This window comes from Mustelus asterias, unplaced genomic scaffold (assembly GCF_964213995.1).
Source record: "Mustelus asterias unplaced genomic scaffold, sMusAst1.hap1.1 HAP1_SCAFFOLD_1114, whole genome shotgun sequence".
In the NCBI taxonomy this organism is placed as follows: Eukaryota; Metazoa; Chordata; class Chondrichthyes; order Carcharhiniformes; family Triakidae; genus Mustelus; species Mustelus asterias.
Window position 1 is genome coordinate 1 of NW_027591059.1, and position 24,825 is coordinate 24,825.

The 24,825-nt window shown below is 48.2% G+C and overlaps 1 protein-coding gene across 1 annotated transcript in view; it reads left to right on the forward strand.

Annotated features, from left to right (window-relative positions):
* Positions 1 to 2,684: 2,684 nt before the first annotated feature.
* Positions 2,685 to 24,825, forward strand: part of LOC144487902 (uncharacterized) — a 99,092-nt gene continuing 76,951 nt past the window's right edge. The window contains exon 1 of the mRNA XM_078205953.1: positions 2,685 to 2,819. The gene's annotated coding sequence lies outside the window, so the exon portion shown is untranslated. The remainder of the gene's footprint in view (positions 2,820 to 24,825) is intronic.

Sequence of the window (24,825 nt, forward strand, 5' to 3'; positions counted from 1 at the left end):
CTCCCCGCCCCCCCCCTTCCCCCCCTCCCGCCCCCCCCTTCCCCCCCCTCCCCGCCCCCCCTTCCCCCCCTCCCCCGCCCCCCCCCCCTTCCCCCCCTCCCCGCCCCCCCCCCCCCCTCCCCCCCCCTCCCGCCCCCCCTTCTCCCCCTCCCGCCCCCCCCCTTCCCCCTCCCCGCCCCCCCTTCCCCCTCCCCGCCCCCCCCTTCCCCCTCCCCGCCCCCCCCCTTCCCCCCCTCCCCGCCCCCCCTTCCCCCCTCCCCGCCCCCCCCTCCCCCCTCCCTCCCGCCCCCCCTTCCCCCCCTTCCCCCCCCTCTCCCCCCCCCCCCCTCCCCCCCTCCCCCCTTCCCCCCTTCCCCCCCTTCCCCCCCCCTTCCCCCCCTTCCCCCCCCCCCCCCCTTCCCCCCCTCCCCCCTTCCCCCCTCCCCCCTTCACCCCCTTCCCCCCTCCCCTTCCCCCCTCCCCCTCCCCTTCCCCCTCCCCCCCCCTTCCCCTCCCCCCTTCCCCCCTCCCCACTCCCCCTCGCCCCCACCTCGGCCCCCCCTCGGCCCCCCCCTTCCCCCCCTCCCCCCTCCCCCCCTTCCCCCCTTCCCTCCCCCCCCTCCCCCTTCCCCTCCCCCACTCCCCCCTCGCCCCCACCTGCCCCCCCTCGCCCCCCCCCCGGCCCCCCCCCTCGGCCCCCCCCCTCGGCCCCCCCCTCGCCCCCCCCCTCGGCCCCCCCCCTCGGCCCCCCCCTCGGCCCCCCCCCTCGGCCCCCCCCCCCTCGGCCCCTCCCCCCCCCCTCGCCCCCTCCCCCCCTCGCCCCTCTCGCCCCCTCCCCCCCCCCCTCGCCCCTCCCCCCCTCGCCCCCTCCCCCCCCTCGCCCCCTCCCCCCCCGCCCCCTCCCCCCCTCGCCCCCTCCCCCCCCCTCGCCCCGGCCCCCCCCCCTCGCCCCCGCTCGCCCCCGCCCCCCCCTCGTGCCCCCCCTCGCGCCCCCCCCTCGCCCCCGCCCCCCCCTCGCCCCCCCGCCCCCCCCCCTCGCCCCCGCCCCCCCCCTCGCCCCCGCCCCCCCTCGCCCCCGCCCCCCCCTCGCCCCCGCCCCCCCCTCGCCCCCGCCCCCCCTCGCCCCCGCCCCCCCCTCGCCCCCGCCCCCCCCTCGCCCCCGCCCCCCCCCTCGCCCCCGCCCCCCCCTCGCCCCCGCCCCCCCCTCGCCCCCGCCCCCCCCTCGCCCCCCGCCCCCCTCGCCCGCCCCCCCCTCGCCCCCGCCCCCCCCCTCGCCCCCGCCCCCCCCTCGCCCCCGCCCCCCCCTCGCCCCCGCCCCCTCCCTCGCCCCCGCCCCCCCCTCGCCCCCCGCCCCCCCCTCGCCCCCGCCCCCCCCCTCGCCCCCCGCCCCCCCCTCGCCCCCGCCCCCCCCGCCCCCGCCCCCCCCCTCGCCCCCGCCCCCCCCTCTCCCCCGCCCCCCCCCTCGCCCCCGCCCCCCCCCTCGCCCCCGCCCCCCCCTCGCCCCCCCCTCGCCCCCGCCCCCCTCGCCCCCGCCCCCCCCTCGCCCCCGCCCCCCCCTCGCCCCCGCCCCCCCCTCGCCCCCGCCCCCCCCTCGCCCCCGCCCCCCCCTCGCCCCCGCCCCCCCTCGCCCCCGCCCCCCCCTCGCCCCCGCCCCCCCCTCGCCCCCGCCCCCCCCCTCGCCCCCGCCCCCCCCCTCGCCCCCGCCCCCCCCCTCGCCCCCGCCCCCCCCCTCGCCCCCGCCCCCCCCCTCGCCCCCGCCCCCCCCTCGCCCCCGCCCCCCCCCCCCGCCCCCCCCCCTCCCCCCCTCCGCCCCGCCCCCCTCGCCCCCGCCCCCCCCTCGCCCCCGCCCCCCCCCTCGCCCCCGCCCCCCCCTCGCCCCCGCCCCCCCCTCGCCCCCGCCCCCCCCCTCGCCCCCGCCCCCCCTCGCCCCCGCCCCCCCCCGCCCCCCCCCCCCCTCGCCCCCGCCCCCCCCCTCGCCCCCGCCCCCCCCTCGCCCCCGCCCCCCCCCTCGCCCCCGCCCCCCCCCTCGCCCCCGCCCCCCCCGCGCCCCCCCCCCCCCTCGCCCCCGCCCCCCCCTCGCCCCCGCCCCCCCCTCGCCCCCGCCCCCCTCGCCCCCGCCCCCCCCCCGCCCGCCCCCCCTCGCCCCCGCCCCCCCCTCCGCCCCGCCCCCCCTCGCCCCCGCCCCCCCACCTCGCCCCCCCCATCTACCCCCCCCATCTACCCCCCCGACCCCCCACCTCTCACTCCCCCCCCGACCCCCCTCAACTCCCCACCTCCTCCTCTCCACTCTTCCCCCCCCCGACACCCCGCTCCTCCCCTCCACCCCCCCCCGCTCCTCCCCTCCACCCCCCCCGCCCCCCCTCCTCCTTGCTCCCCCCACCTCCTCCTCCCGCCACCCCGACCCCCCCTCCTTCCTCTCCACCTCCGCTTCCCTTCATTTAGACTAATCTGTCGCGAAGATGAATTGCTAAATTAATCCAATGTGATGATGTGCTTCTTAAAAGTAGCACTGATTGTGCAACTGTTGATTTCAGTTGTTTTCCCTGTCAGTGAGGGATTTGGTCTGACTGCATTTATTTTTAGACAAGGGGAGGCCCATAAAACAAGTTTTGAAACTTTTAACTGCATTTTCTTGGAATGTTGATAAAAGCATTTGGTTCACAAACCTTGGCTCGGTCGGGTTCATTTTCACCTCTGAATCAGCAGCTATACTCGCCCGACCCTACCCGTGAAGTTTGAATATGTAATCTAGAACAACACAAAATCTAGAACAACACAAAATCTAGAACAACGCAATGTTATTGAGGGATGGCTGCCATGTCGGAAGTGTTGGCTTTTAGGTAAGCCCTCTTGTGTGGATGTTCAAGATCTCATTGAAATGCAGATCTTGAAGAAGAGAGGTGGTGTAATACCTCCGAAATCCGCACAAACTGATCATCTCATCTCATGTCTCCATGCTATTTTGGCAGATTGAAGTAGCTGTGCTAGAATTATAATAGATTGTGATGCATACAGAGAGTATGTTTCCTCTTGTGGGAAGAGCATAACTAGGTGCCATCAATATAAGATGGTCACCAATAAATGCAGCAGGGAATTTGGAAGAAATCTTTTCACCGAGAGTGGTGAGACAGTGGAATTTCCTCCCACAGGGAGTTGTTTTTGGCAAGACCAACAATTTAAAAAATTCATTCATGGGACATGGGCGTCGCTGGCTGGGCCAGCATTTATTGCCCATCCCTAGTTGCCCTTGGAGGGCAGTTGAGAGTCAACCACATTGCTGTGGCTCTGGAGTCACATGTAGGCCAGACCAGGTAAGGACGGCAGATTTCCTTCCCTAAAGGGACATTAGTGAACCAGATGGGTTTTTCCGACAATGGTTTCATGGCCATCGGTAGATTCTTAATTCCAGATTTAGAACCATAGAACCATAGAAAATTACAGCTCAGAAACAGGCCCTTTGGCCCTTCCTGTCTGTGCCGAACCATTTTATGCCTACTCCCACTGACCTGCACTTGGACCATATCCCTCCACACCCCTCTCATCCATGAACCCGTCCAAGTTTTTCTTAAATGTTAAAAGTGACCCCGCATTTACCACTTTATCCGGCAGCTCATTCCACACTCCCACCACTCTCTGCGTGAAGAAGCCCCCCCTAATATTCCCTTTAAACTTTTCTCCTTTCACCCTTAACCCATGCCCTCTGGTTTTTTTCTCCCCTAGCCTCAGCGGAAAAAGCCTGCTTGCATTCACTCTATCTATACCCATCAAAATCTTATACACCTCTATCAAATCTCCCCTCAATCTTCTACGCTCCAGGGAATAAAGTCCCAACCTATTCAATCTCTCTCTGTAACTCAGCTTCTCAAGTCCCGGCAACATCCTTGTGAACCTTCTCTGCACTCTTTCAATCTTATTTACATCCTTCCTGTAACTAGGTGACCAAAACTGTACACAATACTCCAAATTCGGCCTCACCAATGCCTTATATAACCTTACCATAACACTCCAACTTTTATTTTTTAAATGATTTCAAATTCCCCCATCTGCCGTGGCGGGATTCGAACCCGGGTCCCCAGAACATTAGCTGAGTTTCTGGATTAATAGTCTAGCGATAATACCACTAGGCCATTGCCTCTCCATTTGCCCATCCCTGGTTGTCCTTGAACTGAATGGCTTGCCCGGCCTTTTCAGAGGGCGTTTAAAAATCGACCACATTGCTGAGGTTCTGGAGTCATGCTTAAGTCAGACCAGGTAAGGCCGAAAAGAACTAGATGGGTTTTACGACAATTGACAATAGTTTCATGGTGACCATTAGACTTTTAATTCTAGGTTTTTATTGTTCTCAACTTTCTTTTTTTAATTAATGTTTTTATTGAGGGTTTTCCATTTAATTACAAGACATGACAAATCCCCAGAATCTAGTACAGTAGAGTGATCACTATTCCACATAGACATACTTCTATAAATGGTTCCGATTATCAATCATTGCAGTTGTTGTGGTCAGTGTCTCCTTTCGTACGGATAATGAAAGGATACCAGAAAGAATGGGGGATCTCTGGATAACAGGATAAAGCCATGAGCACTTAGTTTATTTTATTTTATTAGTGTCACAATTAAGGCTTACATTAACACTGCAATGGAGTTACTGTGAAAATCCCCTAGACACCACACTCTGGCGCCTGTTCAGGTAAACTGAGGGAGAATTTAACATGGCCAATGCATCTAACTAGCACGCCTTTTGGACTGTGGGAGGAAACCGGAGCACTCGGAGGAAACCCACGCAGACATGGGGAGAACGTGCAGACTCCGCACAGACAGTGACCCAAGCCGGGTCCCTGGCGCTGTGAGGCAGCAGTGCTAACCACTGTGCCACCGTGCAAAGACAGAGCTGCACAATATACGAGATTCCTTATGGAGTAAAATACAATTGGGACCTAACTCCGCATCCCAAGGTCTCCAAGCCCTGAAGGGATACCCCAGCGAAAGGGGAACATCAGGACACTGCCATATGTACATTACATGGTGTGGCAGTGTACACTCCAGTTTACAGGAGCCAGTAAGCCAAGGATTCTTACACCACGCCAAGGTTTCCAACAGACTTTACTCCTCTTCAGTCATATCAGAGGCACCGTTTTCCACCACGGAAACCCTAGTGAGAAGGGGAAGAAGAACCGTCAAGGCACCCATCAATGTGATATCTGGGGAAGAGATGCAATCTCCTCCTCCCAACAGGATAAGGGAGAATTAGAATCAGAGCCTGTATCAGCACTTCACCTGCCCAGATAAAGAAAGGAAACCCCAGAGAGAGGAACAGCAGGATTAGCCAATGGACGCCAGACGTGATCTATGTGCAGCTGTGTACACTTTTGCAAAAATGGTACCAGTTTCTCTGCCTGTATACGAGTTTAAAATCTGTATATTCTGCTTGTTCATCCTTGGCTGGCTACCTTTCATGATGTCCAGCAGTTTAGAAGACATTATCCATTAACCAGCTTGTTACAAGATTAGTTTAACTTTGTAGCCCTTGCTGCTTAAAATAATTCTAACTGTTACCCTACAACCATGGCTAACATAACCCTCAAAACTCTTTCTTGCCTTGATAATTTTGTAGTTTTCATATGCGTATGTCAGATATACATACATGAAAATTGCGTCTGTAACCCCATGTTGCATTATTGTTAAACATTTATCCCATGGGCGGCACAGAGGTTAGCACTGCTGCCTCACAGAGCCAGGGACCCGGGTTTGATTCCTGGCTTGGGTCACTGTCTGTGCGGAGTCTGCACGTTCTCCCCGTGTCTTTGTGGGTTTCCTCTGGGTGCTCCGGTTTCCTCCCACAATCCGAAAGATGTGCCGGTTAGTTGCATTGCTCATATTAAATCCTCCCTCAGTGTACCCGAACAGATGCCAGAATGTGGCGACTAGGGGGATTTTCACTAACTTCATTGCAGTGTTAATGTAAGCCTACTTGTGACACTAATGAATAAACTTGAACAACTTTTAAGTAACAATCTGAATAGTTTTGACAACTGGGCTGAATGGAAGCATTGATTTCCTTACAGTTGAATAAATCGGGCTAATAAGAGAATTAATGAACAAAACAATTTATTGATCTAAATCCTGAGAAGTCCTTGAGCTGTATTTTAATTTTACTGTTTAAAACTGGGTAAACCGGAGTTAAAATGATTCCATTGGTTTGAGATGAAGTTTTTAAAGTAGGAGCCTTTATAAAAAATGTGGAAGTCCACATTATGTACAGACAGAATGGAGATTCTGAGAATCAGATTAATCACTAAAGTGTGGTTTTGATTTGTCGCCAAGTGTAAACAGTCTTGGTGTGGAGAAACAGAAAGTGAAAGAAATCGAGTACAGTAATCGGGTGTGGCTAAAGAAAAATGCAACATAAAAAAACACAGAATTCTAGAAAGAAACTGGCTGCAGTTCAGTTCAAGTTACTTGATCAGAACGGATTTATAGCTTTCAATTTAAGAAGGTCCAGGGACAATAACCCAGAACAAAATCCAAGTCTTTGTATCATTTGAAGCTTTAGGATTCAGTTTCAGCCAAGGCTTGTCCCAGTCTGGAATGGTGATCTGTCCTCAGTTGGGATTTAATAAATCTATTAAACATAATTTCATGTTGTCTCTTGGCTTATGTCATCTATTAGCATCCCTGCAAAACCTTGTCCCGCATTAACTCAACCATCTATAACTGTAGTCCCCAGTGCCCACTAGGATAGTAGGCAGTAGGACAGCCACTATGTCTCCCATCGTTTAGAACTTCCCCAAACCCCTCCCTCTCTCATCCAGCTCCTTCCCTGCATTCAAAAGTTCAATGCAGCCTTTCTCTCATGATTTTGCTTCATTTTGTTAATTCCTTCACTCTATCGTTTTCAACCCACGCCCATCTCCTGTGTAAAATGTTCTGAAATGTTGTCCTATAAGAAGAATAAAAGAATTGTAAGAGCAATCTTGTTCAGTTGTTGACACCAGAGTTCAAAAAAAGAAAACCTGGTTCAGTACTCATTACCTTCGATTGATTTTCTCATCAAATAACTTTCCAGTTTCCTCTTAAAACCTTTGGTATTATCTACCTCCTTCACCTCCTGGTCAGTCCCTTCACCTTATTCACCATCCTTTGTGATTACTGTTATCTGTTCTGTTTGCACACATCTCCCTTCCTGAGCCTTATCTATGTCCTTTTGTTATGGTGCAAGATTTAACACACTGATAACCCTAAAAATCTGGAATCCATCTCAAAACATTCCCCCCTCAGCATGTAGATTAATCAGAATTGTTGAATCAATAATTGCAATTAAACCATATGATTTATTATTGTCACTACTTTTATATTCCTTGGGTGACATATTAAACGTCACTAATCATGTAACTCCAAAGTCAGGTATGAGTGCGTTGGGTTGTCATAACACAGGGTATAGCACCATTGAAAGTTAAGCCAATTAAAAATTTTGCATGAGTTTCATTGGATGATGTGCGCACTTAACAAACTTATTAAGGAAGCATTTAATTTTGATGCCACATAATCTTACACACAACCTCAAAACATCTAAATTGTGTGAGTAAGCAAGTATACATATTGTCGGCTCCTCGCTCTGATGGTGTAAGTCCAGTTGGGAACCATATTTCAATTCTGTAGCTGGTAGCCTTGGAATTTCTGCTACAGATTTAAGTGCTTTCTTTAGACACCAGCTAAGTTTGGAAGGATGATCTCTATCTGTGGGGAGGCAGTGGCGCAAATGTATTGTCTTTAGGGGCCCAGGGTAATATTGCTCTGGGAACACAGGTTCGAATCCCATCACGGCAGATGGTGGAATTTAAACTCAATATAACATCTGGAATTTAAAAAGTCTAATGATGACCGTGAAACCATTATCGATTGTCGTAAAATCCCATTTGGTTCACTAATGTCCTTTAGGGAAGGAAACCTGCCATCCTTAGCTGATCTGTCTTGCACGTAACTTCAGACCCACAGCCCTCTGAAGTGGCTTAGCAAGCTAAGAAGAAAATACAAAGGAATGAAACCAGACAGATCACCCAACATTGACCTAGTCAAGCAACAGCCTGACAGTCATACTCATGTAATCATACCATAAGAGAGAAGGTCCCAGACAACACCACCATCATTCCTGGGTATGTCCCACGGGCAGGACAGACCCAGCAGAGGTGACGGCACTGTGGTATACAAGTAGGAGGGAGTTGCTCCGGGCGTACTCAACATCGATTGTGGACTCCATGAAGTCTTTTACCAGGTCAAACATGGGCAAGGAAACCACCAGTTGATTACCACGTACTGTCCCCCTCAGCTGATGAATCAGTACTCCATCACGTTTGAACACCGCTTAGAAAAAGCAAGGGCGCAGACTGTACTCTGGGTGGGTTCTTCAATGTCCGTCACCAAGAGTAGCTTGGTAGCACTACCACAGACTGGGCTGGCTGGATCTGCGGTGAGGGAACAAGAGAGAAAAACATACTTGACCTCATCCTCACCAACTTAGCTGTTGCAGATGCATCTGTCCATGATAGTATCGGTAGGAGTGACCACCACACAGTCACTGCGGAGACCAAAGGTGTCTTCACATTGTGTTGCATGGTACTACCACTGTGCTAAATGGGGATAGACTTCGAAAAGATCTAACAATTTAAGGCTGAGCATCCATGAGGTGCTCTGGGCATCAGAAGCAGCAGAATTGTACTCCACAATCTGCAACCTCATGGCCTGGCATTTCCCTCATTTTATCATTACCACCAAGCTGGGGGATAAACCCTGGTTCAGTGAAGAATGCTGGAGGGCGTACCATTAGCAACAGTAGGCATTCCTAAAAATACGGTGTTAACCTGATGAAACTACAAGGCAGGACGACTTGCATGCCAGACAGCATGAGCAGCAAGTACTAGAGCTAAGCGATTCCGCAACCAATGGATCAGATCTGAACACTCCAGTCCTGGCCATACAGTCGTGAACAACTCACTGGAGGCGGAGGCTCCACAATTATTCCAATCCTCAATGATGGGACCACTCAGCACATTTTGATTTTATTTTCCTAAAACTGGGTGGCACAGTGGTCAGCACTGCTGCCTCACAGCGCCAGGGACCCGAGTTTGATTCCTGGCTTGTGTCACTGTCTGTGCGGAGTCTGCGCGTTCTCCCCGGGCCTGCGTGTGTTTCCTCCGGGTGCTCCGGTTTCCTTCCAGTCCGAAAGATGCGCTGGTTACTGTGCATTGGCAGGGGCTAAATTCTCCCTCGGTGTACCCGAACAGGTGCCGGAGTGTGGCGACTAGGGGATTTTCACATTAACTTCATTGCAGTGTTAACGTAAGGCTACTTGTGACACAAATAAACTTTAAAACTCTACTAAGTACGATTTCTTTTTTTTAAAAAAAAAACTTTCCTCCTCCAATATCTGATTGTGTGTCAGCCATGGCTCAGTTGCCAGCACTCTTGCCCGTGAGTCAGATTGTGGGTTCACTCCAGAGACTTGAGCAGAAAAATCTAGGCTTGACGTTCAAGTTCTGCACATTTGAAGGTGCTGTCATTCGGATGAGACATTAAATTGAGGCTCCTTTAGGTGGCCATGAAAGTGCTGGAGGGTCTATTTTGAGGAAAAACTGGGAAGTTATCACCAATGTCCTTGCCTGATGCTTACGCAATCATCATGAACTGATTATTTTGGCATTATTTTGTTTCTATTTGTGGCAGTTTGCTGCATGCCAATTGGCTGCATTTATTAAGACGGTGAATTCAAAAGTACACCTTTGACTATAAAGCACTCAGGAATTTTATTTTCATGTTCTTTCTTGGAAGTTAGCATCGTTGGCAAGGTCAGCATTTATTACCCATCCCTAAATGCACATAAGGTGGTGATGAGCCACCACCTACAGTCGCTGAAATCCATCTGGAATAGGTGCACCCACCGTGCAGTTAGGAAGGATGATCCAGGATTTTGACCCAGTGAGAGTGAAGGAACAACAATATATTTCCAAGTCAGGATGGTAACTGACTCTGAGTGGAACTTGCATGTGGTGGTGTTCCCATGCGCCTGCTGCCCCTGTCCTTCAAGATGGTAGGGATCACAGGTTTGGAAAGTGCTGTCAGAGGAGCCTTGGGGAATTGCTGCAATGCGTCTTGTATATGGCGCACACTACTGCCATAGTGAGCCCGGTGGGTGCACCTATTCCAGATGTTCGAGGCACCTATTCCAGATGTTCGAGTCACTTTGTCCGGGTTGGTTTTGAGCTTCCTAAGTGTTGGAGCTGCACTCATCCAGGAAAGCGGAGAACAGTCATAGAATTTAACAACATGGAAGCAGGCCCTTTGGCCCAACTTGTTCATGCCGCACTTTTTTTTAACCACTAAGCTAGTCCCAATTGTCTGTGTTTGGCTCATATCCCTCTATACCCTTCTTACCCATGCAATTGTCTAAATGCTTTTTAAAAGACAAAATTGTACCCGCCTCGACTACTGCTTCTGGCAGCTCATTCCAGACACACTCCACCCTCTATGTGGAAAAAGTTGCCCCTCTGGACCCTTTTGTAACTCTCCCCTCTCACCTTAAACCTATGCCCTGTAGTTTTAGACTCCTTTACCTTTGGGAAAAGATGTTGACTAGCTGATCTATGCCCTATGTGTGAATGTTCCTTCACATTCCTGACTTGTGCCTTGTAGATGGTGGACCGCTTTGGGGAGTCAGGAGGTGAGTTACTTGCTGCAGAATTTCCAGCCTCTGATCTGCTCTTGTAGCCAACGTTTTTTTTATGGTCAGTCCAGTTTAGTTTTGGTCAATGATGATCCCCAAGGATGTTGATGGTGGGGGAATTCAGCGTTGCTAATGCTGTTGAATGTCATGGGTAGATGGGCGGGGAGGCACAGTGGTTAGCACTGCTGCCTTACAGCACCAGGGACCCGGGTTCAATTCCAGACTTCTGGTCACTGTGGAGTTTGCAAGTTCTCCCCGTGTCTGCGTGGGTTTCCCCCAGGTGCTCCAGTTTCCTCCCACATTCCAAAGATGTACGGCTAAAGTAGATTGGCCGTGCTAAATTGACCCTAGTGTCAGGGGGACTAGCAGGTGTTAGAGAGAAGAGCATTGATGAAGTTGTTGGGCTGAGGACGTGGATTTGTAAGTACAAGATTGTTCTTTCAGGGTAATTAATAAGCACAGAACATAAACTCCAATCAATTTTTGATATAAAACAGCCAAAGCATTTTCGAGTTTGCCTTTTATATTCTAAAGGGACTCTTTAAATTGACAAAATTGTAATTTAACCGTGAATTATCTCGCTGTGTAACCTGTAGCGATTTTGAACAATTGAAATTCTGTGACGAAACTTGAACGAAGGAACACCAATTTTAGATCTATGTCAACCTCCTCCATCCCTCCAAGCAGTCAATGATTTGTGTTGGGACTTGCTGCAACATTGTAATGTTTCTGGTACACCGAGAACTTTGCTTTCAGAATTTTCATCTTGATCTCTGTGCACTTCTGCGTCGAGCATCTACTCGATGCTGTTGCTGCTGTCATAATGTGAAACTTGTGGTTTGATTTTTGGTTGGTTTTAATTTGTTCCTTGTGTCTGTGTTGTTGCTAGGCCTGCAGTATATAAACAGTGCACCAAATAATCTTGTTGGTTGAGGGTAAACATTGGCTAAGACACCGGGGAGAAATCCCCTGGTCGACAAAATAGCACTTATGGGATCTTTTGTGCCTACCTGGAGAGGGCAGATGGGGCCTCGGTCCTCTTTGACAGTACTGCACTGGAGTGTTGACCCCAATAATGGGTTCACGTCTCTGGAGTGGGATTTGAACCTGCAACCCCGTATGGCCAGTCAATGAAAACCTCTCCTCTTGGATCCCAAGTCACAGCACAGCGATGTATTGTGAACTCCGGTGTGTCTGAATATTGAGGCTTCCGCCATGGGTGGTTAGCACTGCTGCCTGTCAGCGCTAGGGACCTGGGTTCGATGTGTGGAGTTTGCATGCCCCCCCCCCCCCCCCCCCCCGTGTCTGCATGAGGTTGTTCCAGTTTCCTCCCACACTCCAAAGACCTGCAGATTAGGTTGATTAGCCATGCTAAATTGCCTCTTGGTATCAGGTGGATTAGCAGGGTAAATACCTGAAAATAGAGTAAATAGGGCTTGGGTGGGATTGTTGTCAGTGCAGGCTCAGTGGGCCGAATGGCCTCTTTCTGCTCTGTAGGGAGTCTATATGTCTTTTCTCGCTTGTATAAGTTTGATTGCTTAGCTCCTAAAATGTGCTGCTGTATCTGGGAGAATGTGGCTGAAGGACTCATTTATTATGTCGGCTGTTTTTAAAAACCTGATCACCTCCTGCTTGGGTCAGAGTTTCTTTTGAAGTACTTACTGATTTGCTTACTAAAGACCACTATCTCAGTCAATGCTTTGCTCAAGAGCCGCTCAGGAATTCTGCGATGCATTGCACCTTGTTGCTATGGGATGTGCGACTGTCAGTGAAGCCACTGCCCACACTTGCCAAGTTCAGGAAGGTATTTCCGCAAAGGAATGGAAAAATACGCATGACAAACTGTTTTGCGTAATTTTATTTTAACAGGGTCCTTTCACCCCTCTGGACCCTTGGCTAATGCTCTCCCATCACCTAGCATTCTCTTACCTTCTTGGTGTACATTGTGAACAGGAGGTGAAACAGCCTTAAATAGCTGTTAGGTCACAGGCTCAGTCACATTGGTCCACCAAATACAAAGAACTAGGCAACCGGGGATGGGGCAGCTAATGGTGTACAGTTTGCATTGGCCAATTATCTGTTTTTATTTTATTTCAGAAGATCATTGGGGCAAATGGTTTTGTAATGATTTGGATTTATATAGTGCCTTAGTAAAACATCATCTCTTGCTTTGCAGCAGTGATTAGCAAACAGAATTTGACACTGAGACACATACGGAGGTGACTAAAGCTCAGTCAAAGAGCTAGGTTTCTTAAAGAAGGAAAGAAAAGTAAAGATGTTTAAAGAGGGTAATTGAGGGTTTGGGCCTGTACCACTGAAGGAGTGGTGACCAATGGTAATTGACATCAGGATGGTTGAGCCAGGATTAGAGGAGCACGGAGATCTTGAAGGATTGTAGTGATGGAGATGGTGAGAGATTGGGGGGAAGGGGGGTGCAATGTAGAGATTGGAAAGCAAGGATGAGAATCTGAAAATTGAATCACTGCTGGACTGGGACTCAGTTATTTAGCGAGTTATTGGCAAAACCATATCTTCACAAACTATATTTTTCTTTTAAAATTTGGGAGGTCATTGCATTATAACCTTCACAGTACTTGAAAGGGCAAAAGCTGTGTGCTTGTTTGCACTGCAATTATTTTAATTGATTGCGGGGGGAACAGGCTAGGGATTTACTGGAAATTGCATGATAGAAATTAGCTTTAAGGTTTTGTAGTTGTTTTTTGAAATTAGTTGGGAATAAAATGAGAAGCTGCACAGCTCACATTCTCCTCGTCTTGCCCGCGATGGAGTGGTTAACAGTATCTAGCTAGGAATCCCGAGAGGCCGAGACCTGATCTGGCCATTTTTGGCATGGAGGAGACACTTTGTTGCTGAGAATCTCCAGGCCTGTACTGAGGCTAGCAAGGTATCTGCACGTGAGGGAAGTCCAGATCGACACCACCGAAGCCCTGCAAACTTTATCCTTTTTTTTCAAAGCCTGCTCTTTAATTGCCCATCTCTGCAGAGACCCCATCTGTTTGTTCTTCAATTGCTTCTGTGTGCACACTGGGGAATCTTTGAGGGGTAGATAATTATACTTCGAGATTACAATTGTGTTAACCAGTTCTTGTTTCAAAAAAGAAGTTTCATCCAATCATCCTGGGTTTATTGAAAGAAGCCTGATTAAAAAGTCTCTTTTATGCTGGGTCTAACAGTAGAGAAGGTGGATGGTTGGTCAAAGTGGTGAATTAAACTTTTAAACTAATGGTGTGATCTGTGGAGTAGTGGAGCTAGATAAACCACTCAGCCCAGTCATAACAAAGCACCTTGGTGAAGTATGAACATGACTTGGTGTGAGTTAAATTATGCACAGTAGGGCTTTGGATGAGCTCATGTTTATGGAGGACGGTAGATCATAGAATCCCTATAGTGCAGAAGGAGGCCATTCGGCCCATCGAGTCTACACTGACTCTGATGGAGTATCCTACTCAGGCACTTTTCACCGCCCTATCCCTATAACCCTGTACCCATGAAGTGGAGTTGCTGGTGTTGGACTGGGGTAAGCACAGTAAGTAGTCTCACAACACCAGGTTGAAGTCCAACAGGTTTATTTGGTAGCACGAGTTTCGGAGCGTTGTCTCTTCATCAGGTGAGTCACTCACCTGATGAAGGGGCAACGCTTCGAAAGCTCGTGCTACCAAATAAACCTGTTGGACTTTAACATGGTGTTGTGAGACTGCTTACTATAACCCCGTACATTCACCTTTGCTAATCCATCTGACCTGCACATCTTTGGACTGTGGGAGGAAACCAGAGCACCTGGAGGAAACCCACGCAGATAAGGGAGAGTATGCAAATCCACACACACGGTTACCCAAAGTCAGAATTGAACCCGGGTCCCTGCTGCTGTGAGGCAGCAATGCTCACCATTGTGCCACCTATTGCTGTGCATTGGAACAGTCAGTGTAGAAGTGGGCGACATGGTGGCGCAGGGGCTAGCACTGCTCCCTCAGTACCAGGGACCTGGGTTCAATTCCGGCTTTGGGTGACTTGTCTGTGTACAGTTTGCATGTTCTCCCCATGTCTGCGTGGGTTTCCTCCGGGTGCTCCGTTTTCCTCCCACAGTCCAAAGATGTGCAGGTTAGGTGGATTGGCCATGCTAAATTCCCTCAATGCCCCAAGATGTGTAGTTTAGGGCGATTAGTGGGATAAATATGTGGGCTTACGGGAATGGGACCTGGGTTGGATTGATGTCTGAGAGTTGGTGCAGACTTGATGGGCCGAATGGCCTCCTTCTGCACTGTAAGGATTCTATGATGAGGCATGTGCCATAGAACTGAAACTATTCCGCTGCTGCTGGACTGTCCCCAAGTTTGATTTTGAAACTACCTTAATTCGTGCCATCCCATACTCAAGTTTTTTGGGGAAAATGTACTTTTACTTTCTTACCCAAGTTACATTGAGTGTGCAGCACAGAAACAGCCATCTGGCATTCAAGCTCCACATGAATCTCTTTCCACAACCTTTCATCTTGACCTATCAACATATCTATTACTCAGAATTTAATTGTTGGTGAGAGGACTGGACAAGTTGTGAAGTGCTTATTGATTCAGCTCCCAGGTCAAAAGCACCCATCGTTAACCAGCTTTTTTCGCCGCCCTCTGCATTTTAAGATGGTTATTGTTCTGTAACATATTGTAAAGCCATGCCGCCTGTGTTTGGACTACAGGTTTTTATTTAATTGCAGTAGAAATTATTCCTGTTCTGAAAACGATTGCAATGTTGTAACTCCAGCCATCAGAAAATAAATGACAGTGTAGTTTGTTAATATTTACTTTATAAAGTGCAGTTAATATGCAATCAGTTATTGTGTTTGCCTTGTTTCAATGGCAGTGGAGATGCATTTCCCCATTGATTCCTGGTTTGTTTGCAGTCTCTGATCCACTTTTTTGGTTATTATCTATCACTGGTAAAGAAGATCGAGGGAAAATAGGTGTGGGTCAGTGGGTAGAATTGCACTCCCCTTGAATCTAATTTGCAACATAAAAGTACATTTTAATTCAATATCTTCCCAGAACTGGCACTTCATTTCACCTCGCCCTAAAGCTTCAGGTGAACTGTTAACAGACATGGGTTGAAAGGCGTCTTATACGTTTCAAAACAGTATAATGTCACACGCCATTCTGATTTGGAACTACATCGCCATTCCTTCACTATCTCTTGAGTCAATAACCTGGAATTCTCTTTCTAGCAGCACTGTGGATGTTCCTACACCACATGCACTGCAGCGGTTCAAGAAGACAGCTCATCGTGACCTTCTCGAAGGCAATTGGGGATTGGTGATAAATACTGGCCTAGCCAACGACACCCACGTACCATGAACAAATATTTTTTTTAAAGTTGAAATTTTGCAGCCCTAAAGATGCACTTCCCTGAAATAGTAGTGAAAGCATCAAGTGAGCTCCTGACAGTTTGTGTAGTAAGTGTTGTGTGCACACCTACTGAAACTGTGCTTCCCAAACTCTTTCCCACTGTGACCCCATCTGGAAGCTTGAAAATTGCCATTTCCCAATAGTATGTGGGCCAGCTGCGGGTGTTAGAGCTGGGAGGGGGAGTTTGTGGGGGGGGAGGTGGGTTTGGTAGTATGTGTTTGACCTGTTTGGATTTTAAAATGAGTTCACCTATCTTTTCAGTGGCTTTATTTGGATCACGAACCAGGCCTCCGAGATCAATCAGTTAGGGCAGGCCATGCCCTCCATTGGGGAGGCTAGAGGGATCTCCAGCTGCTATAGCACTCAGTCTCAGCTCAACGGTAGCTACAGTCGTCTTGAAGCTCACGACCCCAAAATCCCGTCTTGTTACCCCGTTGGGGCGCGAGTCCCACAGTTTGGGAAGCCCTGCACTAAAATATATCATCAGGTTTATATGGTGGCTGAGGAACCAAGTGAAATCTTCTAGATTGTGCTGACAGACTATATGGAAAACCTTTTTTCAAGCTACATCTAGTTGCAAAAAAAAAAGTTCCCTATCTGAATTTAAATTAGGTTAAGGAAAGTTGGTTTGTCCTCTGTGAGAAAATTGCAGTAAACTAAGTGATGTTTTCAAAGTTATAATGCAAAGTGAGACACATGATTCAGGATTATTGTGTATTAGGGTTTAAAAATTAGTACTTTAACAGCAGCAGGGAAGCATGAATCTCTGAAGAGCTTTGGAAGACCCTGTCCGGAACCATTGATGTGGAGTCTGACTGGATTTGTGACCCACCTGAAGAAGGAGCAACACTCCGAAAGCTTGTGCTACCAAATAAACCTGTTGGACTTTAACCTGGTGTTGTGAGACTTCTTACTGTGCCCACCCCAGTCCAACGCCGGCACCTCCACATCATGGATTTGTGAGGCCATTACATGGAACTTTCCCTGACTTCAGAACATTTAACAATCAGTGAAGCGTTTGTGAATTGCAGTTGCTCTTGTAGTGAGCGAAATCCCAGAAACACCAATGTGTTAAATGAACAAATAATAAATGATATTGGGTGAGGAATAAATATTACAGAGGACACGGGTGAATTCCCCGGCGCTTCTAGTAGTGCTGTGGGATCTTCTATGTCCACCTGAGCTTAGGGGGAGCTTCAGTTCAACATTTTACCTGGAAGGTTGCACTTCACACAGTGAGGCCTTGGGGTGTTAGCCTGGATTTTGTATCCAAGTCTCTGGAGTGGGGTTGGAACTGTCAAACCTCATGTTGCGTATTGCACTGAGTAATGCCAAAAGGTGCTTAACTGCGGGCAGCCATTATTAAACTATTTGTAGCTTCCTAACAGAGAGGGCAGCAGAGAGGACAATGCTTAAATCTTGCAATATACTACACTCCCCTGGGAAACAAAATGTTGTACAATGTGCCATTTCACATTTTAATGTATATAATTTCACAGATATAATTAAACAGTTCCTGAAAGTTAACAGGTTGTGTTGCAAATTTACCATTGCTGTAATCACAACTTAAGCATTTATGACTGATACTGCCAGAGCAATTTGCATGTTTAATTTTTTATCCTTAACAGCAGTTTGTGTTTAACACAATCCTCTTGACAAAAAGCAGGAGCAAGAACAACTTATTACTTATTCCTTCCTATTTCCTTTTAATTAATCTATCTGGCTTCTTTCTCTTTATACCGTTTCCATTAGCTTGATTCTGTTCTCTCAACATCCCTGAACTTTGACTACCAGCCCCACTTAATGGTTGGGACTGTGACATCAATTGGTTTCTCTTAATCAATGACCTTGACTCACTTGCTCTACTGGTGGACCTGTGACACTGGCAAACTTGTGACTCTCACTTTCTTCCGACTTTCAGTTCGAGCTATTGGAGGAATTTAGACTTTTGGCGGTTTCTCATGCTCTCCCTTTGTGAGATTTCCTCTTTCAGTCAAATGATCTACATGACACTGATGGGGTTTCTCTTCGATCTTCACTAGATATGTGAATGCACTTAGTCTCTTTACAGCAACTCAAATGATACACTTTTCCTTATCATCTGAGTGGTTTTTCATCATGACTTGCCCACTTTTGAACTCTCTAAGTTTCATGCCTGTTATCATGACTGATCTTCACTTTGTCTCGCTTTTCTCTCTGCTGTTTACATCAGGCTTAAGCAAACCAAATATTGTCCAAGGGCCATGTTAAACACTAACTCGTGCAACCTGTTGTGGACTGTGGTGTTATTCTATAAGAGCACAGGAAATTGTCTAGCTTGTTTTGAAAGGAAAGATGGAAATTAATGCCTAGCAAGGTGCATAGCAAATACCTCTGCAAAAGACTGTACAAAATCCGTACCATTCTGTGCAGGGTGATATAGAATCCGTCAGTACAGAAAGAGGCCATTCGGCCCATCGAGTCTGCACCGACCACAATCCCACCCAGGCCCTACCCCCATATCCCTACATATTTTACCTGCTAATCCCTCTAATCTACGCATCCCAGGACACTAAGGGGCAATTTTAGCATGGCCAATCAACCTAACCCGCACTTCTTTGGAGTGTGGGAGGAAACCGGAGCACCTGGAGGAAACCCACGCAGACACGTGGAGAACGTGCAAACTCCACACAGACAGTGACCCAAGCCGGGAATCGAACCCAGGTCCCTGGAGCTGTGAAGCAGCAGTGCTAACCACTGTGCTACCGTGCTGCCCACGGTGGTATTGGAGTGTATTTGACTCATTTCTTAGTTGGACATATATCATGCCCTTCTGATCTAAGCTGTGGACCATTATCTGATATCAATACCTCTGGAAATCAAAAAATGCAAATCAACTTCTCGAAACTCCTATGTTTCTATATCATTTAGGACGGGGGTGAGGAGACATTTCTTAACCCAAAGAGTGGTGAGGAATTCATTATCACAGGAAGTAGTTGATGCCAAAACATTTAATGTATTCAAGAGGCGGCTGGATATAGCACTTGGGGCGAATGGGATCAAAGGTTATGAGGAGAAAGCAGGATTAGGCTATTGAGTTGGATGATCAGCTATGATAATGAATGGTGGAGCAGGCTCGAAGGGCCAAATGGCCTCCTCCTGCTCCTATCTTCTATGTTTCTATGAAACCTCAATAATTTTGACACTTGTGCTGTTGGGCTTAGACCTAATATTTATCACTTGCTATAACTATTGATTGAAACAAAGCACTCATTCTCAACTTCAGAATAATTTTTCACTGACTTTTAAGTGTATGCTACAGGCATTGCCATACTCTGTGAGATGACACCACACCTAACCCTTGTGGTGAGGCATTGTATGCTGAAACCAATTGTTTCTTGGAATCATAATGGATCAAGACAGCATCAATTAATTCACTTCGACAAATGCTTTCTGACAAACCACAGACAATTCCCAATCCATTCCATCTCTCAGCTGTTGATACAGTGGGGTTTATGTATTTATGAATGCTTTAAGTTATTCTGGAATTTTATTTTCAGCCCTGTTACTCTCATCTTCCATGTGCTGTTTTTCTCACTCTTGACTGAATACAATTCCTAATCGTCCTGCTCAATGACATCAGCTTCTGTTTCCACATCTGCCATATGTGCATTTGAGGATTAACTGACTCCTAAATTGGCTTTACATCTACCAATTTGACAGGAAATGGGGGAATTTAAATGTTTGGTGGCTACCGTAGCAGCGAGAGTATCTAAATAGCCAACTCTTGAGACTGCACATTTGGCTGTTGTTATCTGGATCTTACTTAAATCTAGTGGACCTCCTCTGCTAGCTCAGGAAAAGGACTCCCTTGCAATCTACAACTATCTCTTTCTGCCATTTCTATGTCTGTGATATCATAGGCCCCTCCACATCAGCCTTTGCTCAAAAACTTTGCCTCACAGCGCCAGCATCAATTCCGGCCTCAGGCCACTGTCTGTGTGGAGTTTGTATGTTCTCCCCATGTCTGCGTGGGTTTTCTCCGGGTGCTCGAGTTTCCTCCCACAGTCCAAAGATGTGCGGGTTAGGTTGATTAGCCATGCTGAATTGTGCCTTAGTATCAGGGGGGGGTTAGCAGATTAAATACATGGGGTTAGGGGGATGGGGCCTAGGTGGGATTATTGTCTTTGCTGGCTCAATGGGCTGAATGGCCTCCTGCTGCACTGTGGGGTTTCTGTAATTCTTTAGGCCCCCTATGAAGGTGTGTCTAAGGTTGATTCTCAGTTTGAACCATTCCCACAGTGAGAAGGATGTTCCTTGAATTCGAGAATGTAATCTGCAGCAGTCTCACTTGGCAACTGCAACTCTCAGCGTGGCTGAGAGGGCAATATAACAAATTACTCCGATCTTTCAGTATATTCTCCTCCGATTCCGATTAGACGCATATCCGGAATAAGAATAAATTGAAGGATATGGTGCAAAGGTAGATTTGGGATTTGAAAAAGGACCAGGCTTTCTAGGTGTAATGCTCTTGCCCTCTTGTCTCTGCATTTTTATCTTGCTAGCTCGGTCTTCTCCCTTTTTTTTCCTGTTCAGCAAAATCTAACATTAGAAATTAAAGTGTGTGGGCAGTACTTAATTACTTAATGGTAGCTCTTGTGATTATGATACGAGATTTACTAGCAAAATGTAGTTTTTTCCCCCTCGCTTATGATCAGCTTTCCGGTTGATAGCAACTTTTGGATAATGGGTTTCACAGCACAATGCCTCTGTATCCTAGCACCCACAGCTTGTTCTGTCTTTCAGGTCACCTGTCTGTCTGCCTTTTGATTCCTATTTGGTTTGTTAATGGAGAAGTACACTTGCTGATGTCAGATAAAAAGGTTGTCTCGATCGAGTTCTCAGTCTGACCCTCGAGGTGTAGTTTCATTTGATGGCTGGTACTGTTATTGTCCCTTTCCTTTTGTAGTTTAATAGTGAATTTAGAGTCTCTTTGTCCTGCTAACTTCTCTTGTAAATGCCGTTGACTCTTGGAGTAGTGACTTTACATTTGGCGGCTTGTTTCATGTATCTCATGCAAGTGGCTGTTCTTTTGTGTTTTAAAGTTTATTTATTAGTGTCACAAGTAGGCTTACATTAACACTGCAATGAAGTTGCTATAAAAATCCCCTAGTCGCCACACACCGACGCCTGTTTGGGTACGCTGAGAGAATTTAGCATGGCCAACGCATCTAACCAGTCTTTTGGACTGTGGGATGAAACCCACGCAGACACGTGGAGAATGTGCATACCCTGCAGACTGATCCAAGCCGGGGATCAAACCTGGGTCCTTGGCGCTGTGAGGCAGCAGTGCTAACCACTGTTAGATTTGATTTGATTTATTATTGTCACATGTATTAACATAGTGAAAAGTGTTGTTTCTTGCACGCTATACTGACAGAACATACCATTCATAGAGAAGGAAAAGAGAGAGTTCACAATGTAGTGTAACAGTCATAGCTAGGGTGTAGCGAAAGATCGATTTAATGCAAGGTAAGTCCATTCAAAAGTCTGACAGCAGCAGGGAAGAAGCTGTTCTTGAGTCGGTTGGTACGTGACCTCAGACTTTTGTATCTTTTTCCCGAAGGAAGAAGGTGGAAGAGAGAATGTCCGGGGTGTGTGGGGTCCTTAATTATGCTGGCTGCTTTGCCGAGGCAGCGGGAAGTGTAGACAGAGTCAGTGGATGGGAGGCTGGTTTGCTTGATGGATTGGGCTACATTCACAACCTTTTGTAGATCCTTGCGGTTTTGGGCAGAGCAGGAGCCCTACCAAGCTGTGATACAACCAGAAAGAGTGCTTTCTATGGTGCATCTGTTAAAGTTCCACCGTGTGAAGATGGATTTGCATTTATGTAATGCCTTTCATGACTTCTGGACTTTCCAAAATATCTTGCAGCCGATCAGGTACTTTTGAAGTTTGGCCACTGATGTAGCATATGATAAGTGGCAGCTAGTGTGCATGTGGCACAACACCACAATTTGGTAACGACCGGATAATCTGCTTTGGTGGTGACGGTTTAAAGATAAATATTGCTAGTACCGAAGGGATTTTCCCTGCTCTTTGAAATGAAGCGGTGGGAACTATTTCACTGAAGAGGATAGACCTGGCCTCGGTTTTACTTCTCATGCACCCAAGCGTGTAGCACTATCTTGGTACTGCACTGAGTTTTGTGAACGTAAACAGCCGAGTGTCAGCATGCTACTCAGTCATGGGTGTTCTGCCAGTATCCACGTGCACGCCATCGGAGGTCAGCTAACTATAGACATGGCAAGAACCAGCTGCAACTCCACGGCTCACTGTATTCACTCACTGAACACGTCGGAGAGCTCCTTCTGTCATTGAACATGGCCTGTGGCATAGTGCAAAACTCCTAGGGAAATGATGGAGTGCTGTTTGAGGAACTTGTGTTCAGTTGTTTCGTGTGGTGCACAAGGCCAAAGTTGAAAAGGTGGCAGAGGAGTTGGGGAGAAACTTTTCAACCAAAGTGTTTTGTGGAATAAAAGGGAGTAAGTCGGCAGTCAGGCTTGATATATGAAGTAGAATCACATTTGTTAGTTCTGCTTTCTAATGCAACCCAATAGCATTCATTTGAAATTTGAGAATGTAATGGCATAGTGGGCTAGCTTGCGTTGACATTCCAACAGAAGCTGTGTTTGTTTGTTGAAAGTGTTGTCCTAGTTCAAGAGCACTTAAAATTCCATGATTCTAATAAAGGAAATGGGGAAAATAGATGGGACTGAATGGACAGCTTTCAAAGAGCTGGTTAGAGCAGGAGTCTGGGCCAAATAATATGCTGTAAAATTCTACGGTTAACATTGGGAGAGTCCCACAGGAGAGAGACTGGATGCTTGGCTCTGTGTACTTGTTTCCCCCGATACCCTGAATTTAACTCCCAAACAATCTTTGCAGCTATCCAAGAGACGGAAGCATTTTCATCGACCTGGTCCCATGGCTTTCTAACCTACTGAAGTCTGCGACACCCATGTCCCATGAAAGAATTTTTAAAAATGCCTTGGGTGGCACAGTAGTTAGCACTGCCGCCTCACAGCGCCAGGGACCCGGGTTCAGTTCCCGTCTTGGATAACTCTGCGGAGTCTGCACGTTCTCCCCCGTGCCTGCGTGGGTTTCCTCCGGGTGCTCCGGTTTCCTCCCACAGTCCGAAAGACGTGCTGGTTAGGGTGCATTGGCCATGCTAAATTCTCCCTCGGTGTACCCGAACAGGCGCTGGAGTGTGGCTACTAGGGAATTATCGCAGTAATTTCATTGCAGTGTTAATGTAAGCCTACATGTGACACTAATAAACTTTATTTCATTATCTATTTCAGCGAAGCATTTCAAAGTAAATTAAGAATAATAAACTTGAGAAACAGTACCCTTCAATCTTTGTGAACACAGCCTGAAATAAGTTTTGCAACATAAGTCATTAGTGGAGCTTCAGTACAAGCTCCCGTGTTGTGTAACTAGCTTGCTTGCTGTTGTGTAATTGTCTTAGCCAGAGTGGTGCTGTTGCTAGGCTTTTAGCAAAGTCTTATGGTAGACATGTGTGAAGGTTACGTACAGTACTAACTTCTATAATGAGTTTTCCAATGTAGTAGATTAAATAAAATGATGCAAATATGAAGAAAGACTAGGAAATTCATATTTTTCTCATTCGAACAATGCAGATTATGGGGGAGAGGGGGGAGGCGGTGTGATAGTGTTTTAAATGATAAAAGAAAGGACATAATAAAAGCAGATTGTTTCCAATTGTGGAAGGATCTGGAACAACATGCTGGAGGAGCAAGATTAATTGCAAGGTTTGGAACAGGGAGCAAGAGAAACTTTGCGGAGTTATGAGCTGCAGAATTCATTTTCAAGGTTAGTGGTTGAAGAAGTAAGCATGTCAACATTCAAGATTAGATTGGCTTAGATGAATGACGGAAAATGGGATAAGGAGATGAAAGGATACAGGAGCAGTTGACCCCCTCCAGTGGTCAATCTTGGTGTGATTTGGTCAGCAGATTGGCTGGTCATCCAGCCATAAGGGTGAGGAAGGAGGTGTGGCTGCAGGGCATTACAACTGAAGCCCGATCCTGCCCTCACCGTAAATCCTAAACGTCCTTTGCCATAGGAGCCACTGACTAATATTCAATTGATATTTTCTCTCTCGAGCTCAAACACTGAGGCCAAAACTGTTTCTTGGCTGAGATTTAAAAAAAATATATTTCCAGCAAGACATCTTTGATTTCAGCTGTGATAATATTCAGAGGAAGCCCGTGGTTTGTTCTCCGGATGTGTATTTTAATTCGAACCAAAGCCAGTGTTTATGGCAGCCGAGGGGTTAATAAAGTTCTGCCTGCACTGCAACACTTGAAATTCCAGCCTCCATTTTCTCCCGAACAGTTCCCTCGTCATAATTCTTCCAGTACAGTGTCGTGAAAACTGCACAGGTTGCTGCTTCCTTTCCTTTCTCTGCCTCCTCCACCTTCCAATGACTGCAGTCCGTTTGGTTATGAGGTGGGCAAACTGCCAAGTATGTGTGACAGCAATTAAGCGTATGCAAAGCAGTCTTGTATTTTGGGGAGGTGGTGTCTGCGAAACGACCATTCACCAGGACCCCAGCACCCAGCGAAAACTGCTTTACTACAGAGAGAGGGAGACAGAATTTTTGTTGCCATTTTTCAAGTTCCCGCTGTGTTGTGTGCGTGTTCATGTGTGTTTCAT